This window comes from Cavia porcellus, unplaced genomic scaffold (genome assembly GCF_034190915.1).
Source record: "Cavia porcellus strain 051 isolate PalLab524CR breed Dunkin Hartley unplaced genomic scaffold, mCavPor4.1 scaffold_28, whole genome shotgun sequence".
In the NCBI taxonomy this organism is placed as follows: domain Eukaryota; kingdom Metazoa; phylum Chordata; class Mammalia; order Rodentia; family Caviidae; genus Cavia; species Cavia porcellus.
Window position 1 is genome coordinate 23,582,704 of NW_026947511.1, and position 19,038 is coordinate 23,601,741.

Consider the following 19,038-nt stretch of genomic DNA (forward strand, 5'->3'; position numbering starts at 1 on the left):
TCATGGGTACTAGAAAGTTAAATTTCCCTAAGGAAAGTTTGATTTTCCTTCTAAAATGTGTTTCTTCTGTAATCTTCTCTTAGCAAATGACATGATTGAGCTTCCATGACTAGAACTAAACACCTAGAATCATGGATTTCATCTGTTCCTTCACATTTCACATGAATTTCATCACAACTTCTCATTTTTTTCGCCCTGCTACATAGGCTCCTGCTCAACCTGTCTTAGAGTAAGCCATCATTTATTTGTTTTAAGTCATTGCCACTTCTTACTAGGTCTGCCAGGTAGTCTCCTAAACCCTCTCCAAATTTGCACTGTTCCTCTCCTAACCAGTTCCTTGTAATCAAAATTTTGTTTAAGAATGAAATCAGATCACATAATTGCTCTGCTTAATTTTTTTAATGGCATATGAATATAACCTGAGCAAGTTCCCAAGTCCTCACCATGTAATGCGTCACATGCAGTGTCTGGGCAGTTTACATTGCTTTGGTGATTATTCCCTATTTAAAATGCTTCCCAGGCACTCATTCATTAACCTTTACATAAACTCTTTGATATAAATACTACTATTATCTTCATTTTGTTGTGGAAGAATTAAATCATGGAGATTTTATGCAACCTGGTGGAAGAGGTGTGGTTTCAAATTCAGGTCCCCTGGCTGTGGTGCTCATCCTTCAGCTACCAAATTTTACTGCATCTTGTGAGCAAAAGCATGAACACACATGAGGAATGATTAGTCAGTGAGGCATGAAATGAATGGCCATTGAAGCCTTCCTAAATTTAACCTGCGAAATAAAGTTCCTGCCTTACAGGTCAGGACTCATAAGCTTTGGCAATTCAGTACAGTGTCTCTGCCAGCAGTGAGCCTGAAGTTAGACTGAATGGTCATTTTCTTCTTTCCTTTCAGCCCAAGCTCACTGTCAGCATGCCAACCATGGATTTCAGGCTGACGGTGTGCCCTGCCTGCAGATGGCATGGATGCCATGCAGATGGAGTGGACAGTGATGCTGAGAAAGACCAAATGCATTGCAGTGACCTACATAATTGTCATCGACACTCATCAGAGCTGAATACACTTTTATCATAGTCTTCCAGCACCAATTTTTTGATATACCTGTTAATTTCTGTCCTCTGCCATTAATGCACTGCGTAGGTCATTCTGATTGGTCTTAAAATAGTAGGTCAGCAGAGCTAGAAAAGCATTAATACTAAGTCCTGCCCTGTGTAGGACAAAGTGTGGAATACAGATTGAGATTCAGTTCTCTGTCATTGGCGAAAGCAGGAGAAAGAGATTTCTAAATATAGCACAATTCGTTGTGTGAGAATGTGACAAAAAGTGTGCAAAATGCTGTCAGAGCACAGAGGAGGGAAGGATGATTCTGTCAGAGGAAATGTGAACCTTTCATAGAATGGGGGTAGGCATTGATTAATTTTACAATTATGTATTGAATGCTGACTGTCTTTTGGGCAATAGATGGGAATCTCATTTATTTCATGGTAATAATTTAGACAGAAAATTCAGACAAAAAGGAAAGATTATCTCTTGACTATTCTCATCCAATATTTATTTTCCAGACTGGGAAAATTTTACCCGGTTTGGAAATTTTGCTTCTTTTTAATGCTTACCTGTCTTGAGGGAGGAAGAAAGGGTAGAGAAATGAGAAACCAAGTTACTTTTGTTCTGATTTGAGGAGAAATGTACACTAACAAATTGTTTTCAATCATCAGATACTGGAGACTGCTAATGAACATGTAGCAGTCTAGAAATTCATAATGGTGTATGAAATTTCAATTGTTATAGGAAAATAATTCTACATATTGGCTTGAAAATATTTTGAAAATATCTTCTGATGAGTTATATATAATTATTTTTTTCCTAAATAGTTATCTTTCTTTTCTTCCAAATCCTCCCATTACTTTCCATAATTACATAATCCCTTTATGTAGTTAAGAAATACCTGTTACGATATGCTTTTGGATCAGACATTATAGCCATCCCTGGGAAAATTTAGGAGACACAAAGAACAATAGCTTCAAAGACAGGAGGATAAATGGACAAAAGAAAAACCTTCTGGGGAAGGTGAACATGAGGCAGAGAGAGAGAGAGAGAGAGAGAGAGAGAGAGAGAGAGAGAGAGAGAACCTTGTTCAAATCAAGTTCCTGACCTTCAATAAATCTCTGGTTTTGTTATAGGCTTTTGAATTTTGATTTGAAAGCAAGGAAATAAAGGTAATAAATATGGGGGAAAAGAACCTTATAAATGCCGCTTTTTGGACTGATCTCATGGTTAACGTTATCACCTCTCTATAATTTTGAGGTTCATGTGTTCATATATAAGAATTCGAATGGAAGTGATTTACTTGCCTGAATTACGGAGTCCTTGTTTTCCCTGCTGACCTGGAAAGTATGTACTTGGGCACATGGTTTGGTATAATTCAGTAACTTTTCAGAAGCCTAAACTCCCTGGAATTTAAACCATCTCTTCTCCATGTAAATGAGGTTTATTTCCATTCCTTTCCCAAATATTTGGGGGGGGATACTCAGAAACACAATGTCAGCAATCAAGAAAATATTACCTTGAATGTTAAGAGTTGGTTCAAAATGCTGAAGTCAGAGAAATGTGTCTCTGTCTCTTTTAGTGGCCTCGCTAGTAGTGTAAAATTAATACAGTTACTTAATATTTCCAAGCCTGTTTCTTTATATACATATTAAGACACACACAAGACTTTATCATGTTAAGAACATCAAACAAGATTTATGCAGAATGGTTCTTGGCAATTGGTCAACATTTTGTTCGACAGAGTGTGAGATACAATGATAGCTAGTGGTAGGGTCAGAACCAACAGTGATCATTTCTATCAATGACGCTAATTACTCTGGCTGAGTGGGAATAATGGCATCATGTCATGCCACACAAATCCCCTCTTTAAGCTAAGTAATTATTCCTAAGCAGTTGGAAATGTTGGACAACTTAAGACTTTAGCCCTCTCTGGGAATTTCCTTCTGCTGATGGATGGATGCTGTCTTACTGAGGTTATGTTCCCTCCCAAGGGCAGTCCATATTCAATCACTGATCACTGTTGGATGGTGCAAAGGCCACCTCGCTTTAATGGCAAACACCCTCGAAGGACTTCCCAGCTTTAGAACTCTCTGAGTGATTGTCTGAAGTCACTGTCACAAGGACCTTTCAATTTTCCTTCTCCTGTTTAGTCCTCTTCTCTTCCTCCTTTACAACTGCTCATGAGAACTCATCCCACAGAGAACCTTCAGCATGTGCTTCTCAGAATCATACTTCTTTACGTAGGATTCCAAGGGAGGGACATAGGAGGCATCTTCATTCTCCCATGTCAAAGGGTTCAGAGGTAAGGTTCTCAGACATCCCTCAAGACCTTTGGTGTTAACAATGCTATGCAAACCAAATCCAGATGACTGTTTTGTTTGTGTCACTTTCTTCTTTCTGGAATTTCTAGGCTTCTCTAAGATTTTTTTATGTTTTGTTCACACATGGTGAATTGGTTCAATTCAGACTAATTAAATTGAATATGGTTCAATTCAGACTAATTAAATTCTTTGCTTCCTCTACCCTAGTGAGCAGGGCTAAGAGTTGGAGAAGACCGCTACTCTTGACATGAATTCCACGTGTTCCTTCTTCCCACTGCTCTTTAAGAGGAAATGACAGACATTTTCCCAGGGCAGCCTAAAGAGAGCTCAATAAGGAAACTGAACATGAGTTCTAGAAAACACTTTTTGTATATATGTCGAACTGTGTCTTTTGAAGTGACTCAAATTCTGTAGAAAAGCCGCAGTAGACTTTTTTTCACATAAGGAAGCATTTATTTGGGGTTTAACATGAGAAATCATACAAATACAATTTGTATAAACACAAATCCACAGAGGACAAAGGAAAAGCGAGAAAACTAATTGGCAGCTATATACAATTGGGCAGAGTTATATCTTGTACACTAGAAAGTCTTTTACAAAATAATCAGTACAGCAACAGAAGACCAATCTTGAGTGTCATCCTGGAAGATTTCTTTAGAATCTCCTCTTTTCTCCAATGTCTTTTTCTGTAGTGTGGTGGTAACTATTTTGGTAATTGCCATCTCCTTGAGATGCCTTGCTGTAAGTGCTCTGCTGACCACTGTGGTCTGCATATCCCTGTCCGCATCCATAGTTCCCATAGTTATACCTGGTATAATCATATCCGTCATAGCCATTATGTTTTGATCACCACCATAGGCACTATTGACATTTCCATATCCTTGACCATAATAGTTATTAAATCCTTGGTTCCAGTTTTGGCCATGACCTTGGCCACGACCCCTAGTCCCACCTCATCCCCCAGCTGCAGCACCTCTTCTTCCTTTTTGTTGTTGATGTTGCTGTTGATTTACCTCTTTGGGTTGTGCAACTTTTGATTGCACACTTCCCAGAACCAATCTGATGGTATCTGCTTTCTATTGCTTGACTGGCTCTTCATCTGTATATGTGATCAAACAAAATCCTCTCCTTTCATTTGTTTTGTATCCATGGGAAGTTCAATATTTTCAAACTCTCCAAAATATTCTTTAACTTGTTCTTCAGAAGTATTTGGGCTCAGTCCTCCCACAAACACCTTTTAAGGGGATTCTTTCCCTTTTAAAGCTTTGGCCCTTTGGGGGCCTATAAATTTGCCATCCAATTTGTGTTCTTTTAGTTCCAAAACCTTATCAATGCTAGCAGCGTCTTTGAAAAGCACAAATCCAAATCCTCTTGATCTTCCAGTGACTGGATCTGTTTTAAGTGTGCAGTCTACAACTTCTCCAAATCAAGACAAATATTCAGTCAGATCTTTCTTGCTTGTATCCCACCCAGCTCAAACCTCCAATAAACATTTTACTGTCATCCTGCTTTTTCTTGCTTGCGTTGATGTTGGAACCCTCAGCGAAGTCCTCCACATTGCTATACTTCTTCATGTCCTCCATGGTGACGAAGTGGAGCGCTGTATGGAGCTAGATTTAAACTCGCGTCCAAAGAGAACAGGGTAGCCTTTTGAAAAAGATAAAGGAGCTAGCTCATGTGTTTTTGAACTACAACTGGCTTGGGTCAATGCTAGACTGTAGAAGATTTGGCTCACCTCAGATTTCATTCATGGCTCTAGGTTAGAAAGATTTTCATTAAGTGAACACGTTTAAATAATGCATAAAGATACATCCTTGGGCAGTGCTCATTCTCCAGGGGCGAGTTACTGCTTTTCTCATTCTCAGTTTTGCAAAAGATGATGTCTGCCTTTTTGACTGGAGTCTTAAGGGCTATTGCATAAAAATATCAGTCACATGATTTCAAATGGTTTGAAGGTAATTCTAAAACCATGGTGCTTTGAAACAGTATGACAGCCAGGCCATGTCAGCCTCTGCTGTAATTGTCTTAACTATGCAACCTTTTTAAGGTGAGAAGATTTCTTTGTATGCCAGCTGACTCAACCAAATGTTTTCTCCCACAAAAGGTGGACAGTTTTGTTTTGTTTGTTTGTTTATAATCTTGAATGTCCAAATTTGTTTTCAAAATGGTTTGGGACAAAGTAACCTAAATGGCATAGTCAAAAAAATGTCTTGGAGTAATGGAGAACTTCAAAGGGGGAAAAGTCTGTCTTACACAGCAGTATTTTTCTTTAGTAATCTGCCATGAAAACTGTATCAGCAACTATGGGAATCTTAAATCTTTCCAAGTGTTATGTATTACAGAAAATAGAAATGTTATTAAACCTATGCCTATAGGGAACCATGAATCATAAAAATCCAATCAATGAGAATTAAAAGCTTTGGATTTAATATAATTGATGTTGAGATTAGTAACTTTTAAAACATAAATTTTTAAAGAAAAATGTGTTAATGAAGTTATCTTCAGGCTTTAGAAAGTCTCCTTAGATTTTAGAATAGATAGTTTGCACTTAGAAGCTTTCTTGACTGTGTAGAAACACATAATAAATCTTATAGAACTGAGTCCATGGTGATTAACTAAAGAAAAAATTTCAAAAGAGAAATATTGTGTATTACAGTGCTTTTTAAAATTGTTGTTGTTTGTGTGAAGCAGGTTTTCTTCTTGCCAAGTGGAGTCTTATTTGAAATTTCATCTTATCAAACAGGTAAAAAATCATGATTTAGTAAAATTCATTTAGTAAAATGCATTTAAATAGCTTCATTTAAGCTTTTTTGATACACAAACATTGAATTCAGCACCAAATTTTCATTTACTTAGGTTAGCTGCACAATATGAATAAAATTGTCATTCACAAGATAAGTAGCTCAACATAACTTTTTTTTTAACACAACACTTTGCCATTATAGTACACTTTTTGAGTAGAAATGAGAAGAGATACTGTATTTGAAGGTTTGCCACAAAGCACTTTAACCTGGCAAGAAGCCCTAACATGTTGGTTTTCTCTAATGTACTATGATTTAGGATATATATATATATATATATATATATATATATATATATATGTGTGTGTGTGTGTGTGTGTGTGTAAAATATATATATATATATAAAAATAATAATATAATATAAATAATAATTAATATAATGGAGCATAAGCACCTGCTTTGCAAGCACGCAATCATGAGTTCAATCCCCAGTACCATAAATAAATAATAAATAAATAAATTTAATAAAATAAAACAAAGCTGAAGAGAGAGAGGAAATAGCGCTCAGAAAACTCTCTCTGAAAGTAACTTATAACTTATCTGGGGAATCCAGATAAAAGAAGAAATACATAAAAGCTGGAAAAAAAGTTTAAAATCCAAATGTCAGCATGAGAGAGAGAAATAAATATACTTGAGGAGTTGCCACGAGTTTAAATCTAGCTCCATTTATATATATCTAATATATAAATATATATTATAAATATATATTTTACATGTATATGTAAAATAGTTTTAAAAATATATGTATTTTTTAGAATGCTTCTAGGTTTGCAGCACAGTTGAGGGGAGGGCACTGAGACTTTTAGGTTACTCCTACCTCACCTAAGTATAGCTTCTTCCACTGTCAGCTTATGAGTTGACACCTTCTAATTGACACTGTCTAATCAACTGTAAGGTCCATAGCCTGCATTTGAGCTCACCTCTTCTGGTGTGTGCATTTTATGGATTTGAATAGACTGATCTACCATTATGCATCGATCGTTAACAGTGTTACAGGGAATGTTTTCACTGCTTAGAAAAATTCTCTGTGCTTTACATCCCTTTCTCAACCTTAATTTTTCTAACCACTGATATTTTGACTATCCCCATAGCTTTCTATTTCATAGAATGTTATGCCGTTGGGATTGTAGCATTTTCCCCCTTAAACTGGCTTCTTTTCACAAAGTGACATGCATTTACTTTTCCTCCATTTATCATGACTTGATAGCTCATTATTTGTTTGTGTTGAATGATATTCCTTGGTCTGAATGTACCATCTATATACTGGATAGCAGTGGTTGGTTTTATATTTTGACAATTATGAATAAAGCTGCTACAAATAGCTCTGTGCAGATCTTTGTGTGGACACATGTTTTCAACTTCTCTGGGAATAGAGTTATAAATGAATTGTATAGTAAGAGTATATTTAATTTTATAAGAAACCACCAAAATGTTTTCCGTAATGTTAAAAAATGTATTAGGGCATTTTGGTTACACACAATAATGGATTTCATTTTCATCTGGGCACACACATTTAATATACTTTAGTTATTTTTCCTCTTCAATATCCCTTTCCCTTCCCCCACATTAGTTGAAAATAATAAAAATAAAATGTGAAAATTTGAAATCTTTGAAAGTATCTGAAACACTTCTTTCAAGAGTAAGCAAATCTTTGTTATAGTGCATGAGAAAAAAATCAAAACAGTAATGATGTGGGAACTCTCATTCATTGCTAGTGGGAATGCTAATGGTATCACTACTTTGGAAGACAGTCTAGTAAAAGAAAAAGTAGGAGATTAAATTAGCAAACGTAAAGCATATGATCACATATAAATTGGATAATTTTTTCAACAATAGTTTATTTCTTTTACTACCTGAAAAAAATCCTGATTGTCCTACTTATTTTCAAGGTCATTTAGAGTCATTTATTTAGCTTTTATAAAATTGACTTCTCTATAAAAGTAATATGTATTTGGGGACCATCATGAGAATAAAGTAAATTAACATATGCTATACCTTCTATTCTTTTAAAATATAGATTATTACTAATATTATTATTTGTCTAGTTAAAACCCAATTAACTGGCTATATCATCTTTCTCCTGCTTCATAAAAGGATCTAAAATGATGGAGAAAACCTTTTGGTTATATTAAGAGGGTCTTCTTAGAGCCTCCTCCAGTGTGAACAGAGTGTGTACTTCCCATTGTACCTCTTGGTCTTTATCTGACCATTTATATCTAAACCATTGCATTTTAATTACTTCATTAAATTTTGATTATGATGTAGTCCAAGTGACTTTGAAAGTGTTGAGCTAAAACTCAGTATCTATGCTTACAGCTGTCTGTAGATCCTCACCACTGAGGTGGTACACAATTCTCTCTTTACTAGTCCTGAGAAGTAGAAGACTGCCACTTATATTTGACTCTTTTCATTAGTCCGATGCCAGATCTTGTCAATGTCCCTGCTTAACCATTGCACCTTGTACTTGGTTCAGATTCTTGTCACGATCTTCCAACATTAGCCTCCAAATCCCTGCTTTCCACCCACTACAAATCGAGGAAGTCTCTTTCTTCCAGAGTGCTCATCAAGACCTCTGATGTTGTCCCTGAGTGAAGTTCCAGCTTCCAGGACCTGGCCTCTGCTTCTCCACAGGCTTATTTTTCACTATTATTTATGACAAATTTACTCTTTCTCAGCGGTGAACTGTTTGTAGTTCTTGGTAACAACACAGGGACTTTAGTCCTCTCCCCGCTTTCTCTCTCTCCCATGCTGACTTTTGGATTTTAAACTTTTTTTTCCAGCTTTTATGTATTTCTTCTTTTATCTGGATTTCCCCAGATCAGGTATAAGTTACTTTCAGAAAGAGTTTTCTGAGCGCTATTTCCTCTCTCTCTTCAGCTTCATTTTATTTTATTTTATGTATTTATTTATGGTACCGGGGGTTGAACTCACGACTGCTTGCTTGCAAAGCAGGTGCTTATGCTGTTGAACTAAATCCCAGCGCTTTCTTTTACATTAATATAGGTGTTTCTTCTCTGAACTTTTATTTTTTCTTGTCATAATAATTATGATTGGACATTGTGATGATCTGATTGGACATCAGAATTCTTCTATGCACTCCTTGAAAAAAAAAAGGCACTGTGCCTTATTGACTCAGATGTATTCTTCTCCATCTCCATGAGTCAGAGAAAAAGTATCTTCCACACATTAGCTTTTATAATATTGTCTTCTCTCCTCTCTAAAAGTAACCTCTTGGAATTGCAGGTTTGTTTATTGTTTGCTTTTAGGCAGAAATTATTCGACTTTTCTTTTGCTCTGAGGGTTGTCTTTATAGGATTCCCCCCCAAAGGACATTTGTGCCTTGCATCTATCCTGTATAGCAACGGGAGGTTTTTATTTTGTTTTTATTGGAACTAAATAATTACAGATGTCTGCATGTGTCTCTTCTCAGGGTGGGCAGCCCAGTTAATGGATGAAACATTGTACCTAATTGATGGAGCTATGCCATTGTATAATTTGACTTTTTTGGTCAGAATTTTATTTGCAAATTGAGTAGAACATCCAAGGAAGGCTGCATGTTTCTGTTTTGAGCACTCACTGAACCTTCTTGAGGGTAGCAGAGTATATTAGTATAATTTTGGGAAAAGAAGGGATACTGGCAGTAGGTAAATGAAAAAGAGAGCTTTCAAACATCAATTTTTTCTCCTATCAAGGTTTGGTGGGTATGAATATTGTAAGCCCCTCATTAAAACAAAATAGGAGTATACATAAACCACAAAACAAGAAATTAAACTCATGTAACCCCAAAGATGGAACATTAGGTACCAGACTTTTACATTATCAGGTTATAATCACATGCTTCCTGAAACCAAGAACTGCTGTGCTCTCCAGGGTTCATGCAGGCAGTTGGAAATAAGCATACTGTATTTTCTGTTTAGCGCTATTACTATCCAACATACTGTACACTTGACTGCTTGTCTTAGTTATGTCTGTCTCCTCCAGCGCTGTGTACCTCTGTGAGGGTAAGGATTTGGTTTACCTCATTTGCTCTTGTTTCCAAGTGCATAGAAGAGTGTGTATAATGATCAGCAATCTACAAACATGTTCTGGATGAATTGTTTAGTAAGATATACTGTAGTCATATCAAATACTATTCACAATGCTATGTGGGGAATAGTTAATCTCATGTTCTATAAAAAAATTTTGGTGTATTTTTATTCCCTCTCAATATAGTTCATTCATTTTCCATGTGAAATTTAAGATAACAATTAAATTTAGGAACACTTAAGGTAAATTCAAATATTTTGGAGCACAAATACCAGAGCACACACTTTTTATCATGTGGCTTTTAGATTCTTTGTTTCAAAATCACCCATAGCTCAAAATTGTTTTAGATATCATATTTCTATAGAAATGCAAATTCTCATTTTGAATATCATAGGTGAGATTTGTATTAAACTTTGAATTGAAAATATAATGGAAACCGTTTACTGAACCTGAAATCAATCCATCCATACATTTTTCCTTAAGCCTTGAATACATAAACAGATACAACATTCATATGCACAGAACAAAAAATCATCTAGCCAGTCAGAACAGTCAGCAATATCAGAACATTCTTAATAGAGTTGCTGTTTGTATTATTGCAAGCTTTTATTGGAGAGGAAGAAATTTCACCCCTCAGGTATCAATGCTGACCAAACTTCTTTGAAGTATTATTTAATTTCTTTAAACTATATTTCCAGTAGAACTTAAAATGCACACAGTATTTGCTATATCATTTAATGATTCTTAAAGATACTTGATTTTATTTCGGTATTTTAGTTTTGGTACTAATAGTGTTAGGGTGCTGTCAGAGTGTAGTCATTTATTAACTTAAAATAGATTATAATATCTTCCAGAAAGTTTACTTCTGATGTTGCTTCACCTGCTGATCCACAACCTTTTAAACTGAATGTCTGTGGTATAATCCAAGCTTTGACAGGAATTAACCTTATAACTTATTCCTTTTTGGATCTCAGACTTTTTATCTGTTAAACAATTTTAATAGCTTTTTCTTTCTCTAAAATTCAATAGACAATTTATAATTATTTATGTAAGTTAGAAAATAAGCATAAAGAATAAATATGTGTAGCTTAATGAAAATTCTTCAATACATATCATAGATTCTGTAACACCTCTTTTCTCATTAATTATTGATGCTAATGGTAAGATTTCATGCATCTACAAAATGAATCTAAGTTAGAAAAGATGGTTCATCTATTTAATAGCTTTTTCTTTCAATTTATACTTAGGAAGAAAATTTTTCAAGGGAGATAATAAGTCTGATAGACTAATTTTTTGTTGGGGGAAAAGGAGTCAGTATGTGGGCTAGAGTATATTTTTAACTTTTTGGTCAGAACATCAGAATTTTTTTGTTGGGAGGAGAATAAAAGATTTTCCATCATAAATTATGCCTACCTCTTTTGGCTCACTTTCTTATTTCTTTATTCATCATTCATTTTGCATTGGAAGTTCATAGTCAATACTACTTTTAGATATTTAAAAATATATATTCAGTTTATTCCATTAGAATTATAGCAGTAAGTTAATTTTTTTTTTTCTAAAATGGTATGAGACAAACCCAAGTTGTAATACATCATAATTATTGATATATAAAAAAACATTAAAAACACAAATAGGTTGTAGTTAGTATGTGATATACATGATAGAAATTGAGAATCTGTATACAATTATTTGCTATATTTTAAAAATGTGTATAGCATGTATATATTTAATATATTATTTTGAAGAGTCGAATTCAAAACTTTCTGTTTAAAATAAAAACTGACATTTCCTTTCCTCCTGAGTCTCATTCCTCTCTCCGGGGAGTGTGCACGGACTTTTATCAGTAAGGTTTTTGAACAGTGATACTTAGATCATCTCCTATCCATATTTAGGTGGATATTTAGGATTTTATAAAATCTAAATATATGTGTTACACATTTATGAAGATAAATATTTTCTCTTTATATTTTTCTTACTCTTGATCTTTTTTACTTGAAAACAATTTGGAGTTCTTTTTCTGTCACTGATAACAGACTTTCATAGTTTTTCTGAATGCACACTAGTTCACTGAATGCAAATTATTTAGTTTCTAAACATATTTTAGGATTTTCTTTAACTTTCTTCTTGATGTCATGAAATAAGGGATGAATTTTCATGAATTTCTTTTCCTTCCAGCAAATATAATTTGTGATGCCTGTATAACAAGACTATACATCTTAAAGAGGACTGTGCAAGAGTTATTATGCATGAGCGCTTACATTTCATGGGTTATGATTTTTAGACAGGTCTTATCTTACAGTGCACAGGAGCAGCACTTTGTAGAGTTCATACTATCAGGAGTTGCTGAGTTCATCCATATAAGATTAAAGGCTAATTAAATGATGACAGGATTTGTAAGCCTATCAAATAATCATTTTCTTTTCTGATTATTAATAAATATTTATTCTCAAAAATGTAAAAAATGTAGTGAGTTTATTACAATCTTACCATCCAGACATAATTTTAGTTAGTTTTTGGTGCAGTTTTTATCAGGTTCTTTTTTCCTTCTGAGTATAGGTGATGGTAGGTATAGAAGACCAATTTCTGAAACCAAGTTTCTTGAGTTCATTTCAAACTCTTATCATTTGTTAGTAATGTGATTCTGAGTAGATTCCATAATGTAAACTTTAGCTTCCTCATGCATAAAAAGTACTTGACAGAAATGTGAGACTCCAGTGAAATATGTACATTCACAGCATTAAAACTAGCATCCAGTATGTTTTCAATAAATAATTATTTAAACATCTTGGAACATAACGCATATAATTTGGCATTTTATTTTCTCATTTAATATATTCTGGATATTTCTCCAGGCTAGTAAATAATTTCTTTATTAATCAATTTTAACTACATAGTGGCATTCCATAATGTAAATGTACATAGCAATCCATTGTTAGTGGACTGTTAAACCACTATTAAAATAACCATATTTGAAGATAATTTTTCAATTTAGAAAATTCTCTAAGTTGAATGGCTCAGATCAATAATTTATGCATCATTTTAAGGCTTTCGATGTTGCCACACTGAAAAACAGTTTGATGAATTTAATGATCTCCATTTAATATTTACCCTGCTCCAACAGATGTCTATTTAAATGCTTTCAGTGATTTTAAATAAAGTGATGTAGCTGTTCTTGATACATTTTCTAATGTATAAAAGTCTTACCTTAACACTATAAGCAACATTAACAGCAAAATAATTACGTGGTATAAATCATGTAATATAAATAAATATTCAAATAAATATTATTTTTCAAAATGATCACATTGAAAGATTGTTTATACAGTTTATATTCATGGACAAATTCTCAAAAATGTTTGAAAATTATTCTTTGGCAAATGCAGAAAGCATGAATATATTTTCCAAAGTTATAATTGATTACTGTTTTTCTATACCAAAGTATAATTAAACTTTATCTCAAATTATTTATGTGAAAACTTACATTGTATGCAAATATTTGCTACCCAATATTCACTTTATTAATCACAATCATTATTATTTTGTGATTGTCAATATATTAGTCCTTGTGTATAGATTATGGCTAATTCAACTCAGTTCTGAGAATGTTTTACAAGTAGAAGAGGCTTTAAGATTCTGTTCTGTCTGTATGGCCCAATCAGAAGTCAATTCTGAAGGTATTTACAAAGATCTTGCTTTTCTGCTTAAAGGAGACAGTGGTAGCTATCTAATTTCTTTTTCTCTTCTCCTTTCTTTCTGCATTTTGGGACTGCCAAAGCATTTTATGACATAAAAACTCTAGAGTCAGTGTCAACAGCTGTCTGCTTTCAGACATCTATTATATTTGTGGGAGATTAAGTCTTCCTATTATTTAAAAAACTAATAAGTTTCCTCTTATTTGACTTGAAGGCATTCTTAGACATAAACACAGTTACATTATAATTGCTTTTGAGACATAGTTTAGAGAATTCATCAAAATAGATTGCTCTAGGAATATTTATGACTTCACACACAAAAAGGTCAGTTTTAAAGTGAGTAATTCAAAATAATTACAGAATTTAATGTAGGAAAAGAATTTAGAAATCATTTAGTTAATTCTCAGTAGTGAATGTTCACAAAAATTACCATTGGAACTTTAAAAAAATGTGTATGTTTGGACCTGTAGTCAAACAGTGTAGTTTGGTAGATCTCCAGGGGATCCTAGAGATCTGGATTATTAGAAACTATAAGGTGATTCTAAGTCTGCCTAGCATGGAATTTGCTATTTTATATCCACTTCTCTTCTGTAGACTAACATTAATATGTGTATCTGGCAGCAGATTAAAGTAAGCAGATACCATAGATAGGAGAAGTGAATTTATGCCACTGTATTAATAGATAAAATGAAGACCTTGGTACATACCAGAAGAAAGTTATCATGGTAGATCTAAGTGACTAGCTACTTTTGCTTCTGGAAAATAAACATGCCAAATAAGAATAATAATATTATTTTTTTGAATTTTATTCTGTTCCCATGAGACCTTCACTTTTGTTTCACTGCTCAATGAATTGTTTATATTTCCAGAGTTAAGCAAGATTTTTCCCAGAGTTGTGGTTTTAACCTTGCTTGAAAGATTAGGCCAAATTAGTGTGTTGGAGTGTTCGCTGAACATAGCTGAGCTGCCACCCTGACCTCCCCATTCCTCAAGCTTCTACCATGAGAAAGAAAATTTGCCACTGAAACTGATTTGGTTGCCACTTGGTTTTATTTTTTTAACAGCCACTATGGAAATCATTCTGGAGATTTCTCAGAAGACTAGGATTGGAAGTTGCATTCAACCTAGCTATTTCCCTTGTCTTAGTTACTTTATGCTTGTCGCTGAGACAAAATACCTGAAGCCCAAAGTTGGGAAAGGAACGGTTTATTTCTTACAGTTTTTGGAGGTTTCAGTCCACACTCAGTTGGCTCCAAGACAGGCAGGCATGGCTGGGCTGCAGTTCATGGCAGCCGGCAACAGCAAACTCCAACCAGCAAAGAGAAAGACACACCTTCTTCCTGCCATTACATTACATCCTGGCTCCACCCCTATGTGGGTGGAGCACTGACACCATCAATCCAAGCACTATACAATGAACCATCACAAATGAACAATGCAAACTCATGAGTCCTGGGGGACACAAACACAAACCATGACATCCCTCCTGGGTATTTTCCCAGAAAACCTGAAAAGGTCGTGTCACAGTGATATATGTGCACCTATGCTCATAGCAGCACAATGTAATAGCTAAATTTTGGAAGCGACCAAAATGCCCATCGACTACAGAGTGGATGAAAAAGATATGGTATTTCTATACAATGGGATATTACTCAGCTATAAAAAGGATGATCTTGAGGCCTTCCTAGGTGAATGGAGGCAACTTGAGACTATCCTTATAGGTGAAGTAAATAAGAATCATATTTATAAATGTAGCATTGTGTCTCTAGTGTAAAAAGTAATAAGAACTGTAGGATTAATAAACCCAAAATATGTAATTGTTATTGTAAAAAAAGAGAGGAAAAGAAAGTGCTCTAAAGGATATAACTGCATGTATATTTAAGTGTGTAAGATAGATGACCATATTACTAAGATTTTGTTGGATTGTTGAACAGAACTGTTTGCAGTCTCACTGTTTGAATGTCCACTTTGTATGCTTTAATTTTGTAACTTGAACAGCTATTTCTAAGATGACAGTATGAAATTTGTCAACTGGTGATTTCTTAGTGTTTTTTTGAATTCTGTATTGTTGTTACCCTTTTTTCTCTTTTGCTTTTTTTCCCCTCTTTAAATAAAGCTTGGTTGGTCCTTACTTGATTTTTTTAAATGTATGATTAGTCTAAAATTCTTCCAGAACATGGTTTATGAGTCACTTGAGTGTATTTATTCTGTAGTCTCAAGTGATTTAAACAAATTATTTTTTAATGAATAACTATGCTTCAGGTTAAATTGTAGTATAATTTTATACATGTGTCTTAAATGTTCTGAAACAATTTTTAGTTCTAGACCTAAGAAAATAAGGAAATTTTAAATCTCAAATATGACTTACTAAAATAAATTGCATCATTCTTTTGAGTTCTTTTGGCTCCAATTAGAATATTTTTCATTTATAACCAACTTAAACTTGCTTTAATTGGTAGTTCTCTCAAGGAAATGGTTTATATGTATAAATAATCAAATATTCAAATATGTAACACGACATTAGAAGTATGCTTGTATATTTAGTGGGTGCAGTTAAGTGCATGTATGTATATATATTCTAGTAGCAGATTTATTACATACAAAATGCTATATATATGAATATATATGTTATACATATTAGTTTATGCTATATCATATATGTATGTATATTATAGATACATTTGACAGATGGTAGACAGAAAATATTTTTGAATAGTTTTTTTTTTTATCTTTTTATTTTCCATCTCCAACAACAGATCCTGTGCCTTTGGAATTTAAGATATGCTTAGAGCACTAGTGTATGAAATGTATCTTATGTGATTAGAATTTTGTGGCTCTTGTTGCTTAGGGCCTTGCATATGTTATCTTTCTGATTTTATCTTAGTGATTTTCAAAAGAGCTCGGTGCTACAAGAGGTTTACACTTACCCTGATTATGTAAGTATTGGAACCACTGTAGGGCCAGTAGCCTGGAGTTTCTGGGATTAGGGAGAATTCTGAGGGACAAAGAATCAGAGTTTTAAAGCCATCCTGAATATAGAAACAGTATTGAGTGAATGGCACCATGTTATGAGTCTGGCTAAGTCATGTGACATCTCAAAATCTTATTCTCATTATTTAAAAAAAAAGCAGATTAAATGTGATAATACTTGTAATAGCAGGTACTGTCAGCTCTCTCGGGGTCTAGCAAATAACAAATGTCCAGTCAGTGGTAACTATTGAATTCATGTACATGGACAGAAAATTAGTCTCACACTAGCTTATATAACAATCAAAATTAATTGATTTGTGGGACACAAAATCCATATTTTATGTCCTCAATTATCTCACTCTTGTCTAAATCTCAGTTTTCAGAAAATAAGTTATATTTCTTTGTCTTCATCTTTCAGTTTTACTTTCTTTAATTTTTGTTTTACTCTAAGATAAATCTGTAAAGATATTTCCCAGCTTCTTTATTTGTGTTCCTTAAGATGGAAGATCTCAGGAGACGGTATATATTTCCTGTTTGTTCCAAACAACTGTCAAGAAAGTTGTCTTTGGCTTACTTGGGGTCATGTATCAATTAATTTTCCAATTAATACATTCACTCAGGTCAGTGTTATATATTTTTAATTGGACAAGGAGGGTGACGTACACCCCAGAAGTGGAGGTGAGGACCTGTAATTGTGTGTGTTTGTGTATGTATGAGGCTGTCATCTGAAACTGTGCTGTGAGAGTAGGCACCGGTTTGTGTCCAAGGAACAAAACGGAACATTGTTACAAAAGGTAAATGATGTTGGACTAGGTTAAAAAAAAAAAAAAAAACAAAAAAAAACCAAAGAACCTAATGATGACACATACAGAAGTTCTACCTGACTTTTCAAACTGCATCTCTGCTTTCTATATAACTCTTTGCTATATTATTTTGCTTAAAATCCCTATTGTATGAAATTGTATTTATTTACTACTTTTTTTCTGTCACTAAGCAGTGTGTGTCATGAAAACAGAGACTATGTTTATGTTGTCCATTCTCAGTATAATTCCAAATATTCTTTTATTTTTAGTTTAATAAAAAGTTGTTGAACATTTTAAGAATATACTTGATATATTTTATTTCTATTATGTACAATATGACAGTAAAAAAGTCATCTTTGCTGATCTTTAAAAAAATCCTCATGTTTCTTTTTCATTTCTTAAAAAATTCTTGTTATTATGTTTTTTGATTGCCACAATTAATTTCAACATCTTTACCCGTAACTCCTGTGTATTATTGGTCATCTTTCCTATTGCCGAGGGAAAGTATCTAACACTGTCTTAGAGGAAGAGGGATTTAATTTGGCTCAGTTTCAGAGATTTCAATGCATGGTTGGTGTTCCAAAGGGGAAACATCATAGCAAAAGGGAATGATGGAGCCGTGTTAACAGCTCATTTTATGTCAGCAGGAAGCAAAGCCCAGGGGAGAATGACCGCAAGAGTATACAATGACACACACCTGGTGGCCCAACTACTTCCACTGGGCGCCACCTTTTGACATTGTATTCAGCTAAGAACAGTGAGTTAACAGTGTTCTCATGATCCCAACACTTCTCCAAAAGTCTCTTGATCCAGGCAAGTTGACAATTAAGATTAATGGCACAGTCTGTAAGCACCAATCTCACATCCTCAGCCATGATAAATCCCATTGCCAGAGATGGACTTCGTGTCCTAACTGGTCCTTTGTGAATTTTTATTTTAGTAGTTATACAAATTATAGCAAAATTATAAGCTAGCTTTACTGAGTTACATATTTATCAATCATCAGTGAATGCACATTAAATGTTACTGTAGTGCATTGGTAACTGGTGGTCAACTTAAATACCAGATGCGCTAATCAGCATGATTCTGAGCATGGATTGCCCATTTTAGGATTGTTGTCAGCATTAAAAGGAGACTTAGAGTGAAAGTGTAGCTCTTAAGTATTGTTGTTTTGGGCCGTTGATTCTCCTGGAAGAACTTGTCATGTTGGCTCCCCTGATATGGACTAAGCTGTTATCACAGGAGGAACTTGGGACCTTTTTGCTGGGAATAGTTGCATTTCACTTTGGGAGAGCTCTGGTCCTTACTTTGAGAATCACTTCCTGGCTTTGGAGGAGAAGATGTGTGCTGTTCAATCTCCAGGAG

At 34.2% G+C, this 19,038-nt stretch overlaps 1 pseudogene; it reads right to left on the reverse strand.

The window, feature by feature from the left end:
- Positions 1-4,035: 4,035 nt before the first annotated feature.
- Positions 4,036-4,964, reverse strand: LOC100715901 (heterogeneous nuclear ribonucleoprotein D-like; annotated as a pseudogene).
- Positions 4,965-19,038: the final 14,074 nt, after the last annotated feature.